Source organism: Macrobrachium nipponense, chromosome 18 (genome assembly GCF_015104395.2).
Source record: "Macrobrachium nipponense isolate FS-2020 chromosome 18, ASM1510439v2, whole genome shotgun sequence".
NCBI lineage: Eukaryota > Metazoa > Arthropoda > Malacostraca > Decapoda > Palaemonidae > Macrobrachium > Macrobrachium nipponense.
In genome coordinates this window covers 409495-435152 of record NC_087211.1, presented here as the reverse complement: position 1 = coordinate 435152, position 25658 = coordinate 409495, and the positions used below count along the sequence as shown (strand labels likewise).

General features: G+C 37.8%; 1 pseudogene; it reads right to left on the bottom strand.

The window, feature by feature from the left end:
- Positions 1-17498: 17498 nt before the first annotated feature.
- LOC135197343 (putative nuclease HARBI1) lies at positions 17499-19644 on the bottom strand (annotated as a pseudogene).
- Between the last annotated feature and the right edge of the window lie 6014 nt (positions 19645-25658).

The following is a 25658-nucleotide window of genomic DNA, read 5'->3' as shown; positions in this document are numbered from 1 at the left end:
ACAATGCACCTTGTCTTTTGTTAATTTATTTATAGTATTATCTATTTATTATCAACACATTAGCGTGGCTATTTTCGTTTTCTGCTAAATAATATCTTCTTTTTCTGTTCCATATTAGCAATATCTGTAACTTCTCTCAAGTGAAGGCCACATTCTGTGGCCTCCGTAGGCTTGTCCATACGAAGAGGGTTTATTTTCTAAATAATAATAATAATAATATAATAATAATATAATAATAATAATAATAATAAGGGAAAAACTCTCTATCGCGAGCACTACACCCAAGAGCAAATATGGACAGACTATACATAACACTAAAGGAAGGAGGGAGGGGACTACTAAGCATGGAGGACTGCGTCAACATCGAGAACAGAACACTAGGGCAATATATGAAGACCAGTGAAGACGTGTGGCTCAAGAGTGCATGGGAAGAAGGACTGATAAAGTAGACGAAGACCCAGAAATATACAGAGACAGAGAAAGACAAGCAGAACAGAGGAATGGCATAACAACCAAATGCACGGACAATACATGAGACAGACTAAGAACTAGCCAGCGATGACACGTGGCAATGGCTACTGAGGGGGAGAGCTCAAGAAGGAAACTGAAGGAATGATATCAGCGGCACAAGATCAGGCCCTAAGAACCAGATATGTCCAAAGAACGATAGATGGAAATAATATCTCTCCCATATGTAGGAAGTGCAATACGAAAAATGAAACCATAAACCACATAGCTAGCGAATGTCCGGCATTTGCACAGAACCAGTACAAAAAGAAAGGCATGATTCAGTAGCAAAAGCCCTCCACTGGAGCCTGTGCAAGAAACACCAGCTACCTTGCAGTAATATGTGGTACGAACGACCAACCTGAAGGAGTGATAGAAAACGATCAGGCAAAGATCCTCTGGACTATGGTATCAAAACAGATAGGATGATACGTGCAAATAGACCAGACGTGACGTTGATTGACAAAATCAAGAAGAAAGTATCACTCATTGATCGCAATACCATGACACCAGATTTTTGAAGAGAAAGAAAGGGAAAATGGAAAGTATCAAGACCTGAAAATAGAAATAAGAACGACATGGATATCCAGTGGAAATCGTACCCATAATCATAGGAGCACTAGCACGATCCCAAAGATCCTTGAAAAGGAATCTGGAAAAAACTAGAGGCTGAAGTAGCTCCAGGACTCATGCAGAAGAGTGTGATCCTAGAAACGGCGCACTAAGTAAGAAAGTGATGGACTCATAAGGAGGCAGGATGCAACCCGGAACCCCACACTATAAATACCACCCAGTCGAATTAGAGGACTGCGATAGAGCAACAAACAAAAAAAATAAATAATAATATGGTATTTTTTTCTTACCGAGCATATAGAAATGAAGAACTGTAAAAAGCTACGAACCTAAACTTTGCAATAATTCCCAAGAGACAGTCCAGTCGAAGCTGCTAAGTGAAGGCAAAGTTACAGAGGGACTGAGGGGAATCTTCTTCTGTTAAAACATCAACAGACGGTTATTGGATATTAAACTTTGGAGAAAAATAAATTAGAAACAAATAAATGGAAAAAATATATATAGGTACGAACGCTCCAGAGTCCAGTGTCCTTCACGAGCACAAAATCAGTGCCTCATGGAGAAATTTCTGACGCTCAAAAAAGGTATATAGAAGACTTTTTGGGATTTGCGAATCAGGCAGTGAAATATATAGCTTAGTCAATCGTTAATTCGCTTTCCCCATTGGCTAATAATTTTATATTTTGTGTCAAAATATCATTTGTATTCTACGTTTAGCTACAGGATATATAGTATATATCTAATGTACTGGCGTCTGCCGTTTCAGAGGTTGTACTTTTGTGGTTATTTGTGTGTGGTAAATAGGAAAACAAACACAGTCCAATTTTTTTCTGATTATATATGTTGTATACATACAAACATATATACATACATATATATATATCTATATATATATATATATATATATATATATATATATATATATATATATATGTGTGTGTGTGTGTGTGTGTGTGTGTGTATGTGTATACTTGTGCGGTTATATGTGAATTAAACATCAGTGGAAGAACTCTGTCTGTCTGTCTGTCTGTCTGTCTGTCTCTTCTCTCTCTGTTTCCTTTCACGCGCAGAAATTCCAGCATTAATCTCCGATTCTCGTGGCTTTTCATCAGTGATTGTGTTTTGGTTCAACTTTTATTGCTTGTACAGTTAGTTGCTTTGCAGTTCTAGAGAAAAAAAACTCTGTAGGGCAGATAAAATTTGAAAATGTTCACTACGGAAATTTGTCTTGTGTGGTTTGTGTTTATATTTTTATTTGCCATTTCCAAGATAAATTTGCTCGTCACGAGAATAAGGAACAAATGTAATCATTTCATTTATTTATGAGTAGAATGCTCTCTAGAATTTAATGAAATAATTAATTCCTCCTGTTCTATACTACGAAGATTTTTCTTGGGTGTTTTGTATTTATGCTTTACTAGTTATATCTTTATAAATTTACCTTTAATAAGATAGGGAGCAAATGCAATCTTTTGGCTTAACAAAACGAAAACCGCTGTTTACAATATAAAATATAATTGGGAATATATCTTTTGATAAGCATAATATATGCAATGACGATACAATTTTGACTGCCTAGAGAAAAAAAAATAAAAGGATGTATTGGGTTCCATTTCCGTAATGGTGGAAAACCGTCATAATCATACAGAATTAGACCATAATCCCTAAATTACTGCTTTCATAATAATTGGCCAATCAGCGGAAGAAACAAGCAATATTATTTTAAAAGGTTTTTTTAATATCGCTTTTAGTCTTATAACCGGAAGGAAATTATAAAGATTAACAAACCATACCGGCCATTATCCAGCGATATAACATTAAGCTTGAGAATTCTCTCCGTCTTCTGGAAATCTTAGATAAAATGATTATTGTTAGGAGAGCATGAGTCTCTCTCTCTCTCTCTTTCTCCTCTCTCTCTCTCTCTCTCTCTATCTCTCTCTCTCTCTCTCTAGAATTGTCCATGTATGATGATGATTTCTCTATCTCTTTCTCTCTCCATATCTCTATGAAATGCCCATGAAGATATGAATCCCCCTCTCTCTCTCTCTCTCTCTCTCTCTCTCTCTCTCTCTTCTCTCTCTGAAATGCCCTGAAGATATGAAATCTCTCTCTCTTCTCTCTCTCTCCCTTCTCTCTCTCCTCTCTCCTTGAAATGTCTAGTTAAATTGTAATTTCCGTCCCGAATATAGTCCGATAAAATTATGATTGCTTTCAAGACCGGAACAAATCTGAAACATTTCTTCTGAGATATAGACCCATCTCCCCCCAACATTCACTATAATCAGACGTAAATGTTCCCAGCAAATCACACTATTGGGATGACCTTCAGTTCTTGATTAGGAATATGGAGTCTTCTTTATTCATTTTTTAAAAATTAAATCCTCATCATGGAATCTTCATCAAAGCCTTTCGCCGCTTCTTCTTCTTTGATGTTTTTCAGTAATCGAGGCCTCCTGAGTCAGCTGTATTAGGGCGAATAGAGGTGTAATGGGTTGTTTCGAATTTAAGAAACGACTGGCGTCCTATTGGGGGTCGTAAGTAGAGAAGACTTTTCGTTCTTCCTCGATCACCATCTTTAATGGGGAAGGGTTCGTGTGTTCGTGCGCCAATGCTTTGGTTGTTTTATATTTGAATATCTTCATATTCTTGCATTTAGATATAAGGCTTTGTAGGGACAAGCGTGTTCAAAATGGGGTCTTAAGAATTCGAGTAGTAAAGAGGGTATTGTGGTTTTGATGATTATATATATATATATATATATATATATATATATATATATATATATATATATATATATATATATCTATATATATATATAATATCCACACACACACACACACACACACACATATATATATATATATATATATATATATATATATATATATATATATATATATATATATATATATATATATAAAGGACAAATGTAAATATATCTCGGGAGGATGAAGTTGTACAAACTCATTCTCTCACACTCAGGAGGTAGAAGGAATATAACTTATTCCTCTCACTAGATAAAACTTATTTATTTGAAGGCTACTGTCTCATGTTTAAACTTATTTTATTTGAAGACTACTATCTCGTATTTAAACTTTTTAATAACGTAGAAAACAAACTAGCAGAGAGAGAGAGAGAGAGAGAGAGAGAGAGAGAGAGAGAGAGAGAGAGAGAGAGAGAGAGATTGTCCGCGATTTCCGATAATGCACTCAATTCGTGGAGAGTAAAGGGCAATTCTATTGCATCTCAGCTGAACACTTCCTGAGAACTGGGGACGTGACCTGATTGAAGATTCCTCAGTATTGGCTCTGTGATTCCCTGTATTTCAAAAGTGGATTCTTTCAATGGGCTCCATTATGTTTTCTCATCACTTATTTCCCTGTCAGGGGAAGTCTCGTTAAATCAAGACTTCTTTATTTTTCGTGTTTTTGTCTTTACCCTAATGGTTTTATGTCCTTTTTTTTCATTAAAGCAACGTGAAGTGTTTATAGACTTGAAAGTATGAATCGATATGGATTTTTAAAAATGCTGAGTAAACTGTCATTTTTATAGTTATGTGTATTAGGTGTCCAGTAGAAACTCTAATTTTATTCCCTTTGCTGTCATGTAATTATTATTATTATTATTATTATTATTATTATTATTATATTATTCATCTCATCATGGAGTGCGACTCTGTCTCGTTCCTTCGCCGAAAGTTGACGTTGAAGCAGGGTCCTCCTGAAGCTCCTATGCCTGCCGGTTCCTTCCTGTGGCAGACGGGTCATGTAGCCGTAGAGTAGTATATGAAGGTAGAGACCCTCTCTCAAACATGTTTTGTTAAAGATGAGGCATTCCATGATGGCGGTGGGGTGAGGCCGTTCTTGGGTGGAATCGTCGTCTCTGTTGGCCGTTCCATAATTAGCATCGCCTTCCCGGACACTCGGATGGGCTGCTACAGGTTTTTTCCTGCTGTTATCTGCGACGGAGGTGTCCCACTCAGTGTGCAAGTTCTTCATCTCATCATAGAGTGCGACTCTGTCTCGTTCCTTATTATTATTATTATTATTATTATTATTATTATTATTATTATTATTATTATTATTGAGAAGAACCCAATTCATATGGAACAGATCCATCACAGGATCTGTTCCATGTGAATTGGGTTCTTCACAGGAGGCCATTGACCTGAAAGAGAGAGATATGAGCGAGAGAGAGAGAGAGAGAGAGAGAGAGAGAGAGAGAGTGAATGCATTGTTATTCGGCTAACTTTAGCCTTAATAATATAAAAGCTACTTAGGCTAGAGGGCTGCAATTTGATATGTTTGATGATCAGGAGGATGGATGATCAAAATACCAATTTGCAGCCCTCTAGCCTCCTCAGTGGTTTTTAAGCTCTGAGGGGCAGACAGGAAAAGTGTGGACGGATAGACATACGAAGCCATCTCGATTGGCTTTTTTTTTACAGAAGAAGAAATTAAGTACTTTTCGAGAATAATAGAGTAGTCAGATTTATTTAGAGTCGTTAGACATGCAGTGAATTTCCCAAAAGCTAAAATTCATGTCCAGTATTCATTCAAAATTCAAAATACCTCAACTTAAACGGACTTACCGGCTGCCATATTGTGATGGTTTTTCCTTCTGCTGTCATTCTTGATGTGATGCATTTTCAGGGATATATCTCTCTTCAACTGAATGTTAGGCCTAAGGATTAAAGTCAGTTTAGGTCAGGAAATATGTGGAATTGCTGTTAGTGGTGTAAGATGCTTAAAAATGATTTCAAGTACAGGCGGCTATATGCCAGGACGGAAACTTGAGATGTATCGAATGTAAAGAGAATTCATATCGTTTTCTGTAAATTTTTTATAGGAAATTTCATTGGGAATTCGTCCGTTTTCATAATAACACAAAGCTACCAATTACAATGTATTTTCGATTTCAGATACTACCATAATTATAACAGAAACACGCGGTGAGAATCATTACTGATAACTTCAGAAACTAATATAATTACAACACGCTCCGACAAAAATAAATGCAAAGTGAGAAACATTACTGATATATTTCAGACGTTAATATATGATAACACGCTCCGACAAAAGACACGGTGAGAAACCTTATTCCTGAGAAACTTCAAAAGAAACTAATGTAAATAACAATAAGTCCGACAACAATTCAAAGTGAGAAAACATTACTGATACACATCAGAAACTAACGTGGCTCTAACTGCGAGAGACGAACAATTTATATTAGTGCATCAATCATCTATGTAATGAACTTACTTCCCAGACGTCAAAACGAAATCTAATTAGAGAGAGAGAGAGAGAGAGAGAGAATACCAGATGTTTCTCCCAATGTCTGAGGCAATTAGCGAGTAGTCATTATCTCTCGCAAGAAGGTCTTTGTTGGGAATCGCTGAGAGTTTTACCTTAATTCTTTGTCTGAGGGAAAAGAATAATGAGCTGCAGTTGGACGTTTTTATGTAATTTAATATATTTTTAGCGTTTTTCGTACAATAATATGTTTATTGGTTCTGTGCTGAGGGTTCATTAAAAGCGGATTTTGGAGAATAATAATAATAATAATAATAATAATGATAATAATAATAATGCTGAGAAACGCAATATCGTGATGAACTAATATTATTATTATTAATAATAATAATAATAATAATAATAATAATAATAATAATAATAATAATATAATAATAATAATAATAATAATAATAATATAATAATCAATAAATGAATGATTAAAATTTCAAAAAGTTTTTTAACATGGCAGCCAAATCCGAGATCGCTACCAGAGTAAAATGAAGTCACACTTTCTGTTTATATTTTTCAAGCATATGCCACCTGCCAAATTCATTCATACATTTTAAGGCAGTTTTGTTTTTTTTCTATTTTATTTTATAAATATTTTCAATACGAACGACTTGTCACGTCACAGGGACGTTGTTCTTTATGCGTGCAAATCAATGGTACTTGTGGAGATATATATATATATATATATATATATATATATATATATATATATATATATATATATATATATATAACATTGTCTTTTTTAATTATTCACGCGTACTCGTGTTCCATATTCTCATTATAATATATAATAAAAGAAGAAGCAAGCTTAATAAAAAAAACTGGCTTAAAGATACAGTTCAGTATCTTGTATTGTGCCATCCGATCTACGAATACTTATTCAAATTTTTAGAACCTAAACTTAGCGTTCATGTGCCCTTTTGGAGGGCTTTTGGTTGCACAGGAAGCGCTCAGTTGTAGACATATTTTGCTATAGATTAACAAACCCCTGAGAATTTTCCAGCTCTGGCTGTCTTAATATACATCTCGTTCGTATGTCCGAAGGTTAAGGGATTAGAGAGAGAGAGAGAGAGAGAGAGAGAGAGAGAGAGAGAGAGAGTCCCGAAAAATGGATGATGAATATGGAGTGGCCTGCAAAACTTATCAAAAGAGAGAGAGAGAGAGAGAGAGAGAGAGAGAGAGAGAGAGAGGAATGCGCAAAAGTTGCTTTTGTAAAGTCAATGGTGCATTCGTGTGCAGTTTCCGATTTCTTTAATATTGAAATCATAAAAGAGATGAGAGAGATACGAATATTTATACAGAATCATAAGAAATGACAAAGACTTCAAAATTTTCATAGCGTTTTTGTATCTTACATTCTGTCCATCCCATGGTCGGTTAGTGCCGTCATTGCACCTTATGCGTGATACTGTAGGCTTTACTTAAGGTTCTTTGCATCGGCCTTTCGTTCCCTAACTGTAACCCCTTCCATTCCTTTTACTATACTTCCTTTCATCTTACTTTTCACCCTCTCCTGACAATTGTTTCATGGTGCAACTGCCTTTGAAGGTTTTCCCTCCTGTTACACCTTTCAAAACAGTTTTACTGTCAATTTCTGTTTGAGCGCTGAATGACCTCATAAGGTTCCAAAGCTTTGCCTTTGGCCTAAAGTCTTTTATTATATTGTACTCTATCTTCTGTCCAAATACAACTGCTAGGAATATAACATTGCGCCGATTAATCTCTCATTTGTTTCGTTCGTTATTCAGCTTTGTACGTTCTGAATTTTCAGCAAAGCAAATACTGAGTTTTTGCGAATTTTTACAAATAAATCAGTTGGGAAAATTCAGTTGCGGAGTATATATAACTTGTCGTGTCACGTAAAGAAACATGAAAAGAGGTGCAGGGCCGGATAGGAGTGAAACATTTGTAGTTCCAATCTTGTATAATGTAAATAGAGACACGTGCGCTGACGCTTTGTTCATTAGGGAACAAGTATCAACATTAACCAGCAGCACACACACCACACACACACACACACACCACACATACATAGTATATATTGTGTATGTGTTTGTGTGTGTGTAAAGAGAGAGAGAGATTTTGAAACACACTGAAATCACGAAACAATTGTAAAAAATCAAAAACACTTATGTGGAGAGAGAGAGAGAGAGAGAATAGTTTATATAGGAAATAAATGAAAACAAAAAATCTCGCTGAAATCCTTCTCTAAGTTCATCAAAGTCCCCAACCCCACATTCCAGGCAACCGTCCTGCTTCTTTGACCTTTCCAAGACCTTAAAAAAATAACCTTTCCAGGCCATCGGGGTCTTGAAAGGTCATCCTACTGATCGGCTCTTCTTGGCTAGGGTGCCATGAACACGTCAAGCAACTTGTCTCATTCATATTAAATACAGGTTGAAAAACAATGCAACGAATGCGAGTGGGGAACGAAGCTGGATAATTGTTTGAAGCCCTGGTTAACACTGCTAACAGGTCGATAACATCTGTGCAAAGTTTGTGAAGTGTATGTGATAAGTTGCCAACATGAGTGTGTCATGTTATTGCAATGTTGACTATTGTGAGACTGTAATAAGTAGTTGACTTCTATGTGACATGTTTGTGATGTGTATGGAATAAGTTGCCAACATGAGTTTGCGACATGTTTGTGATGAACTTGCATTTGCAACACCTGGTCAAAATGCGTTCTTTTGGTCTCAAACACTCATTCGCCACCTAAATTATTGGGGGAATGGGCCTCTATACATGAGTATTCTTTTATACGAATGTAAGTTCTCGCTTTCCAGAGCTCTCGTGGTGAGCGAGAACTTACTTTCACCACTGAAGTCACGTGAGTCATGGTCAGCCAGTGGCGTGCTAGCTACCCCGCCACAGCTGAGCGGAGCGTCGCTTTGTAAACAGAACTCTTCTTCGCTCTTATTTACGTCTGTTTTTTACACAGTTTTCGTGTGTTTTTTTATAAGCAATGGCTGAACAGTACAGTGACACTGCGAGTGATACAGACACAGAGGCTTATTTGTTCTTTGCTCTAAGTTTTCATCATAACTATTTATTTCAATATGTCTACCGAACACCCGCTTCCTTCATGTCTGCTGTATCCCTTTGCCTTCCTGTATTATACCACTTTGCTTTTATGTATTACATTCCTACATGGCTATTGTACACTTTATTTACTTCATGTATTATCCTTTTACGTCATAAAAGTAAAATGGTGATTGCAGTAGACTTAAACTTTGGTTCGGAACGAATTCCGTTAGTAAAGGAAAGAAATTGCCGATGTAATTCAGTGATTTCATTGACAATTTTTAAAACTGATGATTTGTGGTTTATACAAAAGTGTTTCTTGATCACAACTGCTACTAGTAGCAGGTACCAAGTAGCAAAAACACATAAAAACACACCCAGACAATGACTGTTATACTTACCTATGACAGCTTCAGTTTTTGCATTTTTTACGATTGTTCACTAATAGTTCCTACTATAAATACACAAATACACAACCTGGTAAGAAAGACATTATACTTTACCTGAGAAGACAGTTTTTATTAGCTTAATTTATAGGAACAAGTAACAAGTAGCAAACATAAACAAAACGTCAACTTCGAAGATAGTTACTACTATCTAATTGCATGCTGTAACTATACAAACTATTATTTTGGAGTTTTTTTTTTTGGAATACCATTTTATTATTTAGTGATTTCCTATTACTTGCTACTTTGTAGCAAGTAGTAGGAAATTATTACCATATAAACTTTTCTGGAAGCAAAATACATCTAAAACATTATAAGATTACAGTTTAGCAGTTTCGGGATCCTAATGATGCCCAGAAACACACAAAAGTATTAATAATATCCAAATTTGCTACTTGTGGGTGCCTCGTAGACACTTCTAGTATCAAATGAAAAGTATGAAAATCGTATCTGGCTACTGAAAGCAATGCACTATGACTAAGTAACAATTTACAATTGGAAATTAACTTGTTGACTGTTTAAGCGGTGAAGAACGTGTTCAAGTGTTTAAAATGCCAAAAATGCCTTAGCAAATTTGGTTACTACTACTTAATAGCTTCTACTAGCATAAATTGTGAAGTCTAATTTTTTTTTACTACTCTACCGTTAAAGTACATGAAATTTGGAAAAGTTTGATATAAGAATTTTTTCTGAGAAACAAATAATAAACTAGCTATGGCATTACCAATTTTGAAAACTTTGAACGCGTTTTTTTCTCCATTTTTTAAAATGTGGCGAATAAGTTCTCGCAGTGGGGGCTAGCCTCGAAGTTGCCACATGAGTGCAACATGTATGTGATGTGTATGGAATAAGTTGCCAACATGAGTGCGACATGTTGTGATGTGTATGCAATAAGTTACCAACATGAGTGCAGCATGTTTATGATGTATATGCAACAAATTGCTTACATGAGTGCAATATGTTTTGTGATGCGTATGGAATAAGTGGCAACATTGAGTCTGCTACTTTTTTATGCACCATAGACACAACTAAAGGCTTTACTAATGATATCTTTAGGGGTTCATTTTTATGTAAACTAATGATATTGACTTGACGGACGACTTTGCTTTTCATTTTCTTGTACACGCTGGAACAGGTAATTATCTTGGAGGGTAAATATATATAGTTCGTAACGCGAGAGAGGGGAAGCGGTTTCTGGTTTGAATGAAGATTAATTTGCCCTTTCATTCGTCATGATGAAAAGTATCACGAAACTATGGAAAAGCAATCGGGTGAAATAGAATTGAAAATCTGAAGAGTAATGGCTGCTATATTTCATTACGTATTTTTTCAAGGACTGCGCAAATTACACGTGTAAGTTATAAGTTATATTATATGAGTAAAAGTCTCATTTTTGTAAGCTAAAATAGATCCTGAGCAGATGCAGAATAAATTTTAGTTTAATGATATTGTTAGCGCGATTACGCTATAGCACGACCCAATCACATCAGATGAATAATTCCCTCCTCACGCGCAAGAGATTATATACTTATTCTTAGGCCTACGACATCTCTCTCTCTCTCTCTCTCTCTCTCTCTCTCGTCTTACTTATTCATTAACCACTGTCGGCTAGCAACACCATGAGGACAACACAAGTAATTAGACCTGTGATGAATTCTTGATGGCACACTTTATCACCTCTCTCTCTCTCTCTCTCTCTCTCTCTCTCTCTCTCTCTCTTCTTCTCTCTCTCTCTCTATCTATCTACGGCAGAGACTGATGGGTCCTTTATTTTTAGTGTCCATTCCGAGAGATTATTCCACAACTGGGTCGTCTGTGGGTGGAGGGGAGAACGAGATTCGACAGTGGAGACCCAAAAATTTCATAAACTTCTCCTCCTTCTTTCGACATTATTATTATTATTATTATTATTATTATTATTATTATTATTAATTATTATTATTATTATTATTATTATTATTATTATCAGGGAGGAGATCTTCTCTGAGGGAATAGAGTTGAAATAAAATATCTAAGTCTTCTTTTATTCGTCTTGATAAAAAAGATTGTAAGACGAATAGAGAATACAATCAATACGAGATGAGTGCCAAAGAAGATAAACCCTCTTCATAATGTTATAATTATTATTATTATTATTATTTTTTTTTTTTTTTTGCTCTATCACAGTCCTCCAATTCGACTGGGTGGTATTTGTAGTGTGGGGTTCCGGGTTGCATCCTGCCTCCTTAGGAGTCCATCACTTTCTTACTATGTGTGCCGTTTCTAGGATCACACACTTCTGCATGAGTCCTGGAGCTACTTCAGCATCTAGTTTTTCTAGACTCCTTTCCAGGGATCTTGGGATCGTGCCTAGTGCTCCTATGATTATGGTACGATTTCCACACTGGCATATCCCATATCCTTCTTATTTATATTTTCAGATCTCGATACTTAAACATTTTTCCCTTTCTTTCTCTTCAACTCTGGTGTCCCATGGTATTGCGACAGCAATGAGTGATACTTTCTTCTTGACTTTGTCAATCAACGTCACGTCTGGTCTATTTGCATGTATCACCCTATCTGTTCTGATACCATAGTCCCGAGATCTTTGCCTGATCGTTTTCTATCACTCCCTCAGGTGGTGCTCGTACCACTTATCACTGCAAGGTAGCTGATTTTTTTGTTTTTGACAGGCTCCAGTGGAGGGCTTTGCCACTGAATCATGCCTCTTTTTGTACTGGTTCTGTGCAAGTGCCGGCATTCGCTTGCTATGTGGTTTATGGTTTCATTTTTCGTATTGCACTTCCTACATATGGGAGAGATGTTATTTCCGTCTATTGTTCTTTGAACATATCTGCGGCGGATACTCAAAACAACAATCCTTATGCAAAGGTGCCTTTTGACAAAAGGCGCCTTTTCCTTTGACGTGCCTTTGCACGAAAAGGCTGCCTTTTTGTCAAAGGCGCCTTCGGATAATCCAGCCAATCACATCGCCCGTAGCATAGCATGCCTAGAGAATGAGAACCAATCACGATACAGCAGCATATCAGCTGATTGTTGATGGCAGACTGTTTAAGAGTCCAGAGAGTTGATTATGATGGACCCTATGGCTAAGAAAAGGAAGCAACCTCTCTTCACTGAAGCAGAGTTTATATAATGGTGACAGAAGTGGCGAAAAGGTAGGCGGTAATAGTTGGAAGCTTCTCAGAGATGGGTGTGACAAGGAATTTGAGAGATGGTGCATGGCAAGAGGTGACAGCAGCAATGGGAAGTGTTAGCCCCATCCAAAGACTTTGGAAGGATGTTAGAAAAAATTCAAGGATTATTGCTCCAATGTGAAAAAGGAAAATGGCCAACATACAACTAAAATGAAGAGAACAGGTAAGATTTTCTGACATAGCCTAGAGATAGGCTACTAGCTTAGTTATCTTAATATAGCATAGACTAATTTCCATACATAGGCTAGGTACCTAGATTGAAGCGAGTTTTGGCTAGGCCATGGCTTATGTTGTACTAGGTTATTAACTTCATGCTAGTTATGATATATGCCTAGTATATTTTAGAGGCTATGCAAAAGTATCCTATGATATTGCTTGGAAATAAATGTTTTGGTAATTCTTCAGAAGCAGTCCGCACTGGATATTAAAACAAAAAAAAATAAATAATCACCTACATGGAAAGAGCATGTGAAAAGCAATATAAAAAGCATAGTCATTTATATGAGAGATTGAAAGGGGTGGAATTAAATGAGCTTGATAAGTTTTTACCTCGAATTTTTCCTAAGTCGGGAGAGGTGTTTCCTCTACGGTAATGTTTTTACTTTTAATGAGCCCTCTAACTTATTTTCTTACGCAAAAAAAACACCAGAAAAGGAGTGCTTTGCAGCAATAATAATATTAGGAGCACCTACTGATTCGCGGGCCCAGGGCTCGACCGCCGACCGAAATCGGCGGAAGAACACCAAAGCCAATATGGCGGCGATACCAAAACAACAACAAACTAAGTAAGGAGCGACTAAATATCGGCGACCATCGATTTGTGTGTGCTGTCAGTAAGGCCGTAGCGGAACGGCGCTTCGCGCCTTATCCGCAAATTTAAAGATTCTTGGCAAGCACGGCATGTACGGCAAGAGGTAATGTTTGCGCTGCGCGCGCTACCCACAGGGTTTACAGTAAGGCTACTTACCGTGGCAGATAGATTTGGGTGTCGCATCGCTTACGCCGACGTCCTTTCGTCACTACAGAGCGATCACACCCAAAGGTGTTCCTGTTGTAGTCGATCCGACAAATAAGCTCCACAAAAAACAAACTCGCAGTTTTTTTTGGCTGAAGAATTAAATTATGTCTCTGAGCATATTCAATCACAACTTCTTTACCACCACACTAGACAAATAATGATAAAATTCACCGTAACCCACATTGCACTGCTAACAATCGGTAGGAAATCGAAGGTCTCTGTCAAAATTAATGCCAGAAGGGCCAGCCACTACCTCTGCCATAGCTACAGGAAGACAAAATGCCGGTTTGTTTTGCTTCATTTTTCGAGTATTCAGTCAAACAAGGATACCAGTGGACACTGGACAGCTAACTTTATTACTCCGCTGAAATGCTAGTGAAACTTAGTTTTTCGACTAAAGTCGTTCGTAATTGGTTATGAAACCCATGACGTCATAACGATGTCACACCTCTCAGCCAATAATGAGTAACTGGAACTGCTTTTGTTTCCGTAAGAAAGTAAGTTAGAGGGCTCATTAAAAGTAACATTACCGTAGAGGAAACACCTCTCCCGACTTAGAAAATTCGAGGTAAAAACTTATCAAGCTCATTTAATTCCACCCCGTTCAATCTCTCATATAATGACTATACTTTTTATATTGCTTTTCACATGCTCTTTCCATGTAGGTGATTATTTATTTTAATATCCAGTGCGGATTGCTTCTGAAGAATTACCCATTTTTTTTATATATTTTACTCAATTCTAAGACATTTTTCTTATAGCATTTTTGCCGCCAAATTAATGTTAACCATTTAATCTTAGGTTAGGTTAGGTTGGGTGGGGTAAAGTTTGGGAGCTTTTGAAAGAATAGCGTCCACACGAGCATGGGACCTGTTCAAAAGGATGAAAAAGGTCCGTATTGTTAAAAAGGTCATGTCAACAAGACAGATTCTTAACCTAGCCTAACCTTAAGCTAACCTAACCATGCTTAGTTGTGACTCGGGTAGATTGTTATGTACTCTATCTGTGGTATCAGTGTCATTTTTTCTTTTCTTTTGATGAGGTAGAGATGTGGGAAGTCATTGATCATAATTACTGTCAATAATTACACAATTACATTGATGTTTCTTTTCCAGAGTTATTGCAATAGCTAATTTCTTTATTATTATCTTTTTAGGTGTTGGTCCTCATGAAATTTTAGCTCTGAACCTTCAGGGGAAGCTTTGGTAGGATTGGGCTTACTGGAGCAAGAAGCAGTTGAGGGGTTGGCATATATTGATGACAGTGAGGACCCAGCTTCACCTTCTGCAGGTTAGAAAGCACTTCACAGTATGCTGTATTAAATCTGTATATCTCAGTCTTAGACAGTAAGAGTATCAATTGTAACGTCTACTAGTAATGTAAGATAGGTCAAGCCTCAAGTGAATACCAGTTAGCAGTGCTAGATTTACCATGGGGCAAGTGGGGCAGCTGCCCTAGTGCCCCAACATTTTGGGGTCCCACAAGCCACATACATAAGTAATCACTGTACTGAATTAATATGACAGTAATTCATCATATATTATGTCATAGCAGATGATTTATTTATTTGATACAGCAGGAAGAGGTTTGTCTTAGAAAAAACATTGCAATTATTAATGCAGTATTTAAAATTAATGTCTATGCATTTATATATAATGTGCCATAAAAAAGTAACATATTGTTTCTTAATCTTTCAGGTCAGCCTTTTCTGTATGGAAAGCTGGATGTTGTACTTCAGCTGCTACCACCTCGACTGCTGCTGCTACCCACCTCGGCTGTTGCTGCCACCACCTCGGCTGTTGCTGCCACCACCTCGGCTGTTGCTAGCAAAGCACATGTCAGCAATTTCACAGCATTGCAGATGCACAACTCTTCGAGTTTGATATTGATGATGGCTCTGCAGAAGTGTTCGTCACAGATGATATCCCAATATCAATTATTGAAGAACACCAGTATGTGCGGAGAGAGGAGCCAAGCCACCCTGACGTTTCTGATATTTTTTTAGGATATATTGTGTAATCAAACGGATTAAATGAAGTGTAAAAGAATTAAATGGGAAGTGTAAGGGTACTAGCTGACAGCATGGTAACAATGACTTGATACCCTTAAGAAACATTTTTTTTGGCTAACTTTTTTTTAAAGTGGTAGTACTTGTAATATTGTCTATACAGTGGTAAAATCTATTTTTTTTTTCAACCATGCCCTATATGTTCCTATACCATGGGTGCCCATAAGGTGATAAATATCATATACCTCTTCATTATTGAGATTAGTATTTTGTTTAAGAGTAATGTGATATACTACCTCATTGTCTTAAGCTAACCACTCCAGTATTTTATGAGGTTTAATTTTTTTTTTTTTGCCTCCATTATATCGTGGTACTTGTGATCTCATGTTGTTGTGATAAGTTTAGTAGTTTTGTTATTTACAATGCTATTTCATGTTATTTCTCTAATGTGGCTATAATGCATGTTTTATTATTTATAATAGTATAAAATGACACCTCTGTGATCTCAGTTACCTCTATCTTATGGGTAATATTTTTTATAGTACATTTTTTTTTTACAATGCTATTCATGTTATTTCTCTATTGTGGCTATAATGCATGTTTTCTTATTTATAATAGTATAAAATGATACCGCTGTGATCTCAGTTACCTCGACCTTATTTGTAAGTTTTCTTTCCTGCAGATAATGTACTATGTAATACACTGATATTGCTATTAAGGGTCATTCAGTGATACAGTACACTGTTTGTATAGGTAATGTGAACATCAAATTCATTTATTTCATAGCTTACTTGTATCTAGGTGGCATTTATTTTTTCATAATGTGAGTCACTGTATGTAGTACTATACTTATCTCAAACCACCTTAACCTATGTTAAAAGTGCCTTATGAGTACCTGAAGAGAAGTGATAAAGCCAGAGAAATTGCATATATATCATTTTCAACTTTGCATATAGTACATAGTATAAAAAGATATATTTTCTGTATTGAGATTTATTAAACAAGTATAGATATCTTTTATTTTTCTGTATAGAGATTTATTAAACAAGACTTAAGAAAAATACATCGTTTCTCTAGCATGATTATACATGAACATTTTATAAGATCTATGATAACTAAAGGTCAAAACACAAGACATTTTTTTTGTTTATCTAGCATTGCTTTATACATGAAAATGTTATAAGATATATGAATTATAAGTCAAAACAATCAGATTATAATATAGGAATTTTAGATTGTATATATGAAATAATTTTAAAATAATAACAACATCCAATAACTTTAAATCTAGCTTCTGCAAAGGAAAATCACACTATTACAAAGCAATTAGTGTAACTTGCAAATAAACCTATGTTATATCTTATAAAGAACAGCACAAGGACAAACTAAACAAGAGCAATGATAATGTAGAAATATAGTTTACTCTACAGAATATATTAATGCAAAAACAAAATTTTCCACCATCTCTCCTCTTACCACTTGCCCTGCACCTTGCCTTGCACCTGCAACTGCTGCTGGATCATCAGGATCTTCCTCATCCTCTTGCTCCTCTTCCTCTAGCAGCTCAGGAGCGGGTATTCGTTGCTGAACACAACGATTGTGTAGCAGCATACAGGCAGCAGCTACCTTCGCACATGGGGTTTTCATACTGTAGAGACCCACCAGAATTACGCAGACATCGGAAGCAAGATTTCAAGACCCCAAATATCTGCTCAATTATAGTTCTCGTCTTCTTATGTGACCTATTATACCTTTCTTGTCCCGGGTTGTTGGGTGTGGATATGGGGTGAGGATGGCTCCAGTGGATACCCACTATCACCTGCAACAGAAAAAATGTCTAGATTTAAATAATTTATCGACCACATTCCATAGATTATTTGTTTATTAGTTCTCATAATTTAAAAAACAACAGAAGGTATTACTGTACTGTCTTAGGAATTTGTAATACAGTGCCAGGAAATACATTACTTCAGCCACAGCTTCATTTATATGCAGTATATAACTGGTACCTGTACTTGGAAAATTAGTATCACAGGACCTGTAAGTACACACCAAGTACAACTTAAATATTGTATAATAAAAGCATGAATAAATAAGAACATGATACTGTTACATATGAGCCTGGCCTTGAGAAAGGCTCCGATACGTAAACAGAAATAGTTGAAGGAAAATAAAGGAAATTTACCAGAAACTCAGCTAGGTACTTAACAGCTTACAAGAGGCTGCTTACAGCCAAGGTTTAAGTAAATGCAACTGGTCCCCACATGGACTAATAATATCTCTTAATGTATAGCTGGCGCAGAATGAAAGTCACTAATAAAGCTGGTTTCGAAATCTTGCGGCAATGCAACACTTGCGGGCAGACAGACTTGGCACGTGACTCAGGGAATCTGGAAAAGGATCCCAGATTACACAAGATCAAAGAAAAATGACTTCTTGCTCAAGATACGGATATTCAGTTCTCTAACACTGGGCAAAGGAAGCCCTAATGGTTCACTGAGGTATGCACTGAAGACTTAGTCTTTAACAAGTCACAAGGGGGAGCACATGGCCCGATGAGGACAAAGGGGCTTTTGATGTAGGAGGGATAAAAGTGAGACTTGAAAATGAAATTAGCAAGAGTCTATGGTAGTAAAAGGTGCTGGTTTGGAGTTTACAACTTTTAGACGTACCTGGATGCCACGATCGTGGACCTTTGTGGAAAAATGCGGCATCCGGCTTGGTCTCAGGTCTGGCCGTCTGGGTCTTTTGGCGCGCCAGTACGCCGTTTAGGCCTAAGTGTGGGAAGCTGGCTGGCTGGACATCCGTCGAGGTCACGAAATGCAGTCGACTGAGAGAGATACTGGTTCTCACTTAATTACTTGGGGCTTCCATACACCGCCTCGGGCACTGCCTGAAAGTGATAAACCACCAGCCAGCAAATTGGGAAGGAAATAGGTCTTATTGTAGAAGTCCCTAAATCCATCTCGAGGCCTAGCTACTCTTGTGACTTGCCTCTCTTACCATAAGCTTCCGTCAGACCGGAAATTCCTTACTAAGACGTGCTCTCTCCCAAAACCAAAATCAGTTGCTTTAGGAGAGGGCATGGCTGCTTCTTTTATAACTAAAATTAATAAAAAAAATAAAAAAAAAAAACTGCTGGGAAGGCGAGGCGTTCAATAAACGTAGCAATACTCACCAAGAAGATGCATATCTCCATAGACACCATCTTGGAAGCGACCTCGTAGTGGGCAGTTGTTCCAAATGTAGGCATCATGGGTGCTGCAGGATACTTCACAGTATAGCTAGTGATGAGGTTTTGGGAATTTCCCACTAACTGAAGATTTAGCGAGCGATATCCTTTTCAGTTTACATAAATGTATTCATTGTCACTTGGTGTTTTAATGGGAATATGTGTTCCATCTATTGCACCAATGACTCTTAGAAAGCCACTAATCCTATGGAAATCTTGCGCAGTATGGTGAATTTCCTGTGGATTTTGTGGCGTTTTTATTTCTGTCCTTGCTTTGTTATATAGAACATCTGTAACTTGACTGATGATGCGACTTACACTTGCTTGGCTCATACAAGTTACATCACCAATCACATTTTGAAAAGGTCCTACCACTTGCCAAAAATCTCAACGTCACCAAGACCTGTGTATGTGTGGGGATGGCATGGCTTCATGAGGTTGGCCTTCCAATGTGTGGCTCTAGTTCTTCACACAGACTGATGATCTGGTTGCGAGGAAATCTATATTTTTGAAGCAATTCTGTGTCATCAATGTGAAGTGGATCCAAAGGGTCTCTGTACCTCCTCTCCCATTGCAAACTGCTGAGCTGCAAAATACCGGCAACCAGGGCTTCCATCACAAAGTTTATTGATGTTCTCACTAAGCCTAAAAACCAATTAGGTATCTGAAACTTGAACAATAAAGTATCTTAGATATATTTTGATAAAATCAACTCCACAAAGCATTTCATAATGGTAGGCTAGGTCCTAAAGATTTTATAAAACTTGAACCTACTAGTAAATATATTTGCAAAAAATGAGAATCAGTAAAAACCAAGTGACAACTATGACACACTTTGGTAACCTTCTGATTCCTACAGGGATACGATTAAAGAGAATGAAAAGAAAAAATAACTTAGAATATTTCTTTCCTGTTGTGATTCAATGTTCTCTTCAACGAAGGTGTACTAAGAGAAAAACAGCCATGCACAGCTCTTTTTAAGAGAGTGTTCTTGTGCTTGACATGTGCACTAGTGCTGCTACATTAATTCCTAGATGGGGGGGGGCGGGTGTTATGCCCACAATGTGCTAACCATTTCCCAATGTTGTCCTCTAGCCTAACCCTGTACAGTAACTCTGTCAGTGATTTCATTAATTCCTAGATAGGGGGGGGGGGGGGGGGGTATGCCCACAATGTGCTAACCATTTCCCAATATTGTCCACTTGCCTAACCCTGTACACTAACCTAATCTGTCAGTGAATTGATTAATTCCTTGATGGGGGCTATGCCCCCAAACCCACCTTAGTAGTCATTTACTAGTGTGCATATTTAACATTGTTGCAAATTATAATTGAATATTTTGGCTGTTCTTTTTCCACTTTATATATGTTAACCTAGGAAATTAAATTCGTTCCCCACTAAACAGCCACACAGGATATACATGCATAAGGTGTACCATTGTCCTAATTTATCAAAAATGTTCCTCTGCCTACTAAACGTCAAACCTCAAGCTCTCATTGCTGCTTACATGTAGCCTAGGTTATAGGCCTATAAGCATTAGGTAGCCTAATACAAATCTCATTAATAACTAAGTAATAAACATATAATTTGTCTACTTACCCACAGTAAGTACACCTTAAACCACAAAACTATGTCTAATGGCGTTAATTGACGTATACAAGAGGTAGGAGACACCCTCTTCTTCCTTGTTGTCATTCCCAAAGTTGCCTTTCCCACCTCAAAGGCTGCTCTAACCAGCCATAGCGCAAAGGCTCTCACGACGCCATATTTCCAAGATGGCGGCGCACACTCAGTGTTTTGAGTATGAGCCTTTTGAGTAACTGCCGACAGGAACGGCGCTTTGCCACAAAAGGCGCCTTTAGAAGTTTTGGATATCTGGCCCCTGGTTCTTAGGGCCTGATCTTGTGTCCTCTGTTATCATTCCTTCAGTTTCCTTCTTTAGCTCCTCTCTGTAGACCATTGCCATCGTGTCATCACTGACTAGTTCTTTAGTCTGTCTCTGTATTGTCTGTGCATTGGTTTGTTGTGCCAGTCTTTTGTTCTGTCTGTCATTCTCCTGTCTCTGTATATTTCTGGGTCTTCGTCTACATTTATTAGTCCTTCTTCCCCAATGCACTCTTTAGCCACTCGTTTTCACTGGTTTTTCAGATATTGCCCAGTGCTCTGTTTTTCATGTTGACGCAGTCCTCTATACTTAGTAGTCCTCTCCCTCCTTCCTTTCATGTTATGTATAGTCTGTCCGTATTTGCTCTTGGGTATAGTGCTTTGTGTATTGTCATATGTTTCCTGGTTTTCTGATCTATGCTGCAGAGTTCTGCCTTCGTCCATTCCACTATTCCTGCGCTGTATCTGATTACTGGCACTGCCCATGTGTTTATGGGTTTTATCATATTTCCGGCGTAGAGTTTTGACTTGAGTATCGCCTTGAGTCTCTCATATATTCTTTCCTGATCGTGTCCTTCATCTCTTGGTGTTTTATATCCCCTCCTTCCATTATTCCCAGGTATTTGTATCCTGTCTCATCTATGTGTTTGATGTTGCTCCCATCTGGTAGCAACATCAAACACATCCCTTCAGTTCTCGTTACTTGCCTTTTTTGTATGTTGACTAAGGCGCATTTTCTATTCCAAACTCCATCCTGATTTCCCCAGATACAATCCTTACAGTCTGGATTAGGGTATCTATTTCCTTGATGGTCTTACTATACAGCTTGATGTCGTCCATGAACATCAGATGGTTGATTTCTGTTGCCTCTCTTCTTGAGTTGGTACCCGGCATCCATCTTCTGTAAGTACTTTTGTCATGGGAATCATGGCTACTGCGAAGAGTAGTGGGGACAGTGAGTCGCCCTGGAAGATCCCTCTCCTGATATTAACCTCTGCTAATCTTATTCCAGAGCTTGTAAGTATTGTATTCCAGTTGCGCATTGTATTTTTGAGAAGCTGATGGTGTTTTCCTCTGCCCCATATATTTTCAGGCATTCTATTAGCCATGTGTGTATCATGTCGAAGGCTTTCTTATAGTCTATCCATGCATGCTTAGGTTGGTTTTCCTTCTCCTACCGTCTTCATTACCATTTTGTCTATCAGGAGCTGGTCTTTTGTGCCCCTACAACTTCCTTCTGCAGCCTTTCTGTTGGTGGGGGGATGGTGTTTGTCTCCTCTAAGTAATGGTATAGCACTGATGTTACCTGTAGTAACTTCCACTATTATTGTAGGCAGGGGTGATAGGCCTGTAGTTACTGGCTATATTTCCTTACTCTTGTCTTTTGTACTAAGGATGTTCTTCCTGTGGTCATCCATTTGGGTGCATGGTGATTGAGATACAATGCTGGAGTTGTTCTGCTATTCGTGGGTGTAGTGCCTGAAGTTTTTGAACCAGTACCCATGGACTTCATCGGGACCTGGGGCTTTCCAGTTTGGCATTTTCTTTAGTTGGTGTCTGACTGTGTCTGTCGTGATCTCTGTGAATCTTTGTTTTATTCTCCCTGTTTCTTCTTCCTTGACTTCCTGGAGCCATGTTGCATGTTTGTTGTGATACCGGATTGCTCCATATGTTTTCCCAGAGTCTCTTACTTGGTTCGGCTTCAGGAATTTCTTGGTGGTCTCTTCCCCTCTAGTTGGCTGTATAGTCTTTTCTGGTTGGTTTCCGAATAGTTTGTTCGGTTGGTATCCCTTATTCCTGTTCATGTACCGTTGGATCTTAGTGCTTTGGCCTTAAGCTCTGTTTTACATCTTCTATTGTATTGTTTTAGTCCTCTCTTGTACTTTGTATTTCTCGTTCAGTTCCTCCCTTGTTTTCTTGCTTCGTAGCCTTTTTCTGCCATCTCTTTCAGTTTACTCAAGTCAGATCTCATCACCATGATTTGCTTTTCCAGGCGCCTTTTCCAAGGAGGTTGCTGTTTGGTTCTGTTGGGTTGGTTGTGCTGGTGGTGTTGGTTGTTCGAATCCCCATCAGTTCTGCTACTAATCTTGCTCCTGCATATGCCAAGTTATTTGTTTTGTTTTTCTTGTGATACTGGTGGTGTGTATTATGCCCATTATTTCATTGACCTCACTTGTTTTCTCCCTGAATTTTCTTGGTGTTTTGTAGGCTTTCATGGAGGGGATCTTTGTTCTCTCTGTATCTGGCTCCATCCATTTTCTAATCTTTTCTACCCATTCCGTCCTTTGTTACTTCGTCGGTGTTTCTTCGTGTGTCGTTGTTTGATACCTCACCATCCCTGTCGTCTTCTGTGGCATCGTCTCTCAGTTTGTCTTCGTGTAATTCGTTGTCGTGTGGACATTTTCCCTTTCCAGTTCTTCTCTTTCTGTTGGGGAGAGCCAGTTCTTTTCTTATGTTCCTTACTTGGTCTGCCAGCCTCTGCTCTGTTTGGGGGGTGTTATTTCCTCTATTCCAGATGTTGACCATCCTTCTTCTATATCCTCTCTCCGTCGGGTTTGCTTGTGATGTAGCATCTCCATAGTTTCCTTATTTCTTCTCTTGTCCATTTCTTCCTTTGGTTTGCTTCTGTAGCTCCAACCTCAGGCTGTTGTTTACTGTCGTTGTAGTGGTCAGTTGCTGGATGACGACTTCCAAGTACCTGACCATCTTCCCTTCAATTGGGCTGAATACCTGGTTGCCGACGAAGCTCCTCTGTTGCCAGAGGTTCCATTTACGTCGTTTGTCGTTCATTCCTTCATTTGTTAACATCATTGTTGAGTTTGCTATTCAACCCATAGCTGGACCCTACCCCATCAGGGATAGGTACTCATTTACAGCTGAGTAGATGAGGAAATTATGGTAAAGATCCTTTCCCAAGGAATCAACGCCGAGGAGAGCGGTCACCCATCCAACGACTGACCAGCCCCAATGTTTGCTTTACCAGTCCTTGACGACCTAACCCACTCTGCCACGGCGCCACTTATTATTATTATTATTATTATTATTATTATTATTATTATTATTATTATTAGGGAGGAGACCTTCGTTTGAGAGCAGTAGCGTTGAAAATGATACCTTTTTCTACTCTATTCAATTTGTATGGCGTCTTCTCTCTTCGTTTAAAATTTGGTTAATAAATTGTAGTTTAATGTGTGCAGCTATAGTCCAAGATAACTAATACTATCGTAATAGTTAAGTAGTATAAATACTGAGACATCCACCAAACCTGTTGCCCTGAAAAAAAAAAGGAGAAAAATAAGGCGTCGAACAGCTTTTGGAGTAAATGAAAGATGGCCGTCTGTAACTGAATATGACGCACAAGGAAGCCATCATTTATTTATCTCTTATGAAATGCAATGCTGAACTTAACATGCTGAAAATAATTTATGAATAGGCTGTTCGACAGCTCTTGCCAGTCATGCGATGGGGGAAAAACCGAAGTCAATCCGTAATATACTTTCGACATTCGTGATCTGAGGAAACTCCAATCACTCTATTACCATACAGATATATAGGATCTGACAGAACTAGGGGACACTTGCAAATCCAATGCATATCAATTGCATATTGCCACTGATGTCTTGGCGGTAATGTCTTCGTGTATATGTATTTATACAATGCACACGCGACGCCATACCTACCATCGTGAACCCTGATGGGTTTGGTGACGTATAGTATATACACGTTAATTTGGTATAAAACTATACGTTTCTTTACCTTTCAGAATTTAGATAGTATATTGGGATCAGATGCCAGGCATGGAAATATGGTTTGCATCATGGAAATAGAATTCATTTTTTCGTAATGTGTTATCATCCACTAAAAAGAAAAGAGAGAGAGGAGAAAAAAAAAAAGGCTGGGGGAGCTTCGATGGTCTTTTATCAATAAGCATTTTAAAATGAAATTTTCTTCTCTCTCCCTCTCTCTCTCTCTCTCTCTCTCTTCTCTCTCTCTCTCTCTCTCTCTCTCTCTCTCTCTCTCCTTTCAATGACCATTGATGCATTTTGCATTAATTCATCAAATATTCAAGTCAAAGTCTATATGACCTAATTGCTTTATTCATAGTCGTGAATATTATATGTATATTAATTAAACTAAATTTGACGGTTTCTCTAAATTTCCCAAAGAGCAGAACAGCCAGTCAATTGAGGTCCTTGAATGGTTACAAAAGTGACCCCAATTATCTGACCAATACCCTAGGGCATTGTTTTCTTTGTCATAGAGAAGCAATAATAATCATTCAAGATGTGGAAAAAAGCGTAGTAAACGAGAGAGAGAGAGAGAGAGAGAGAGAGAGAGAGAGTAGAGAGAGAGAGAGAGAGAGATAAATATGTTGTTGAGAAAGGTGCCCAAAATGTGCGGGCATAATCACTCTCAGAGAAGCTATTTCAACCTAGAGGTGCTCACCAATCGTAAAGCAAGGG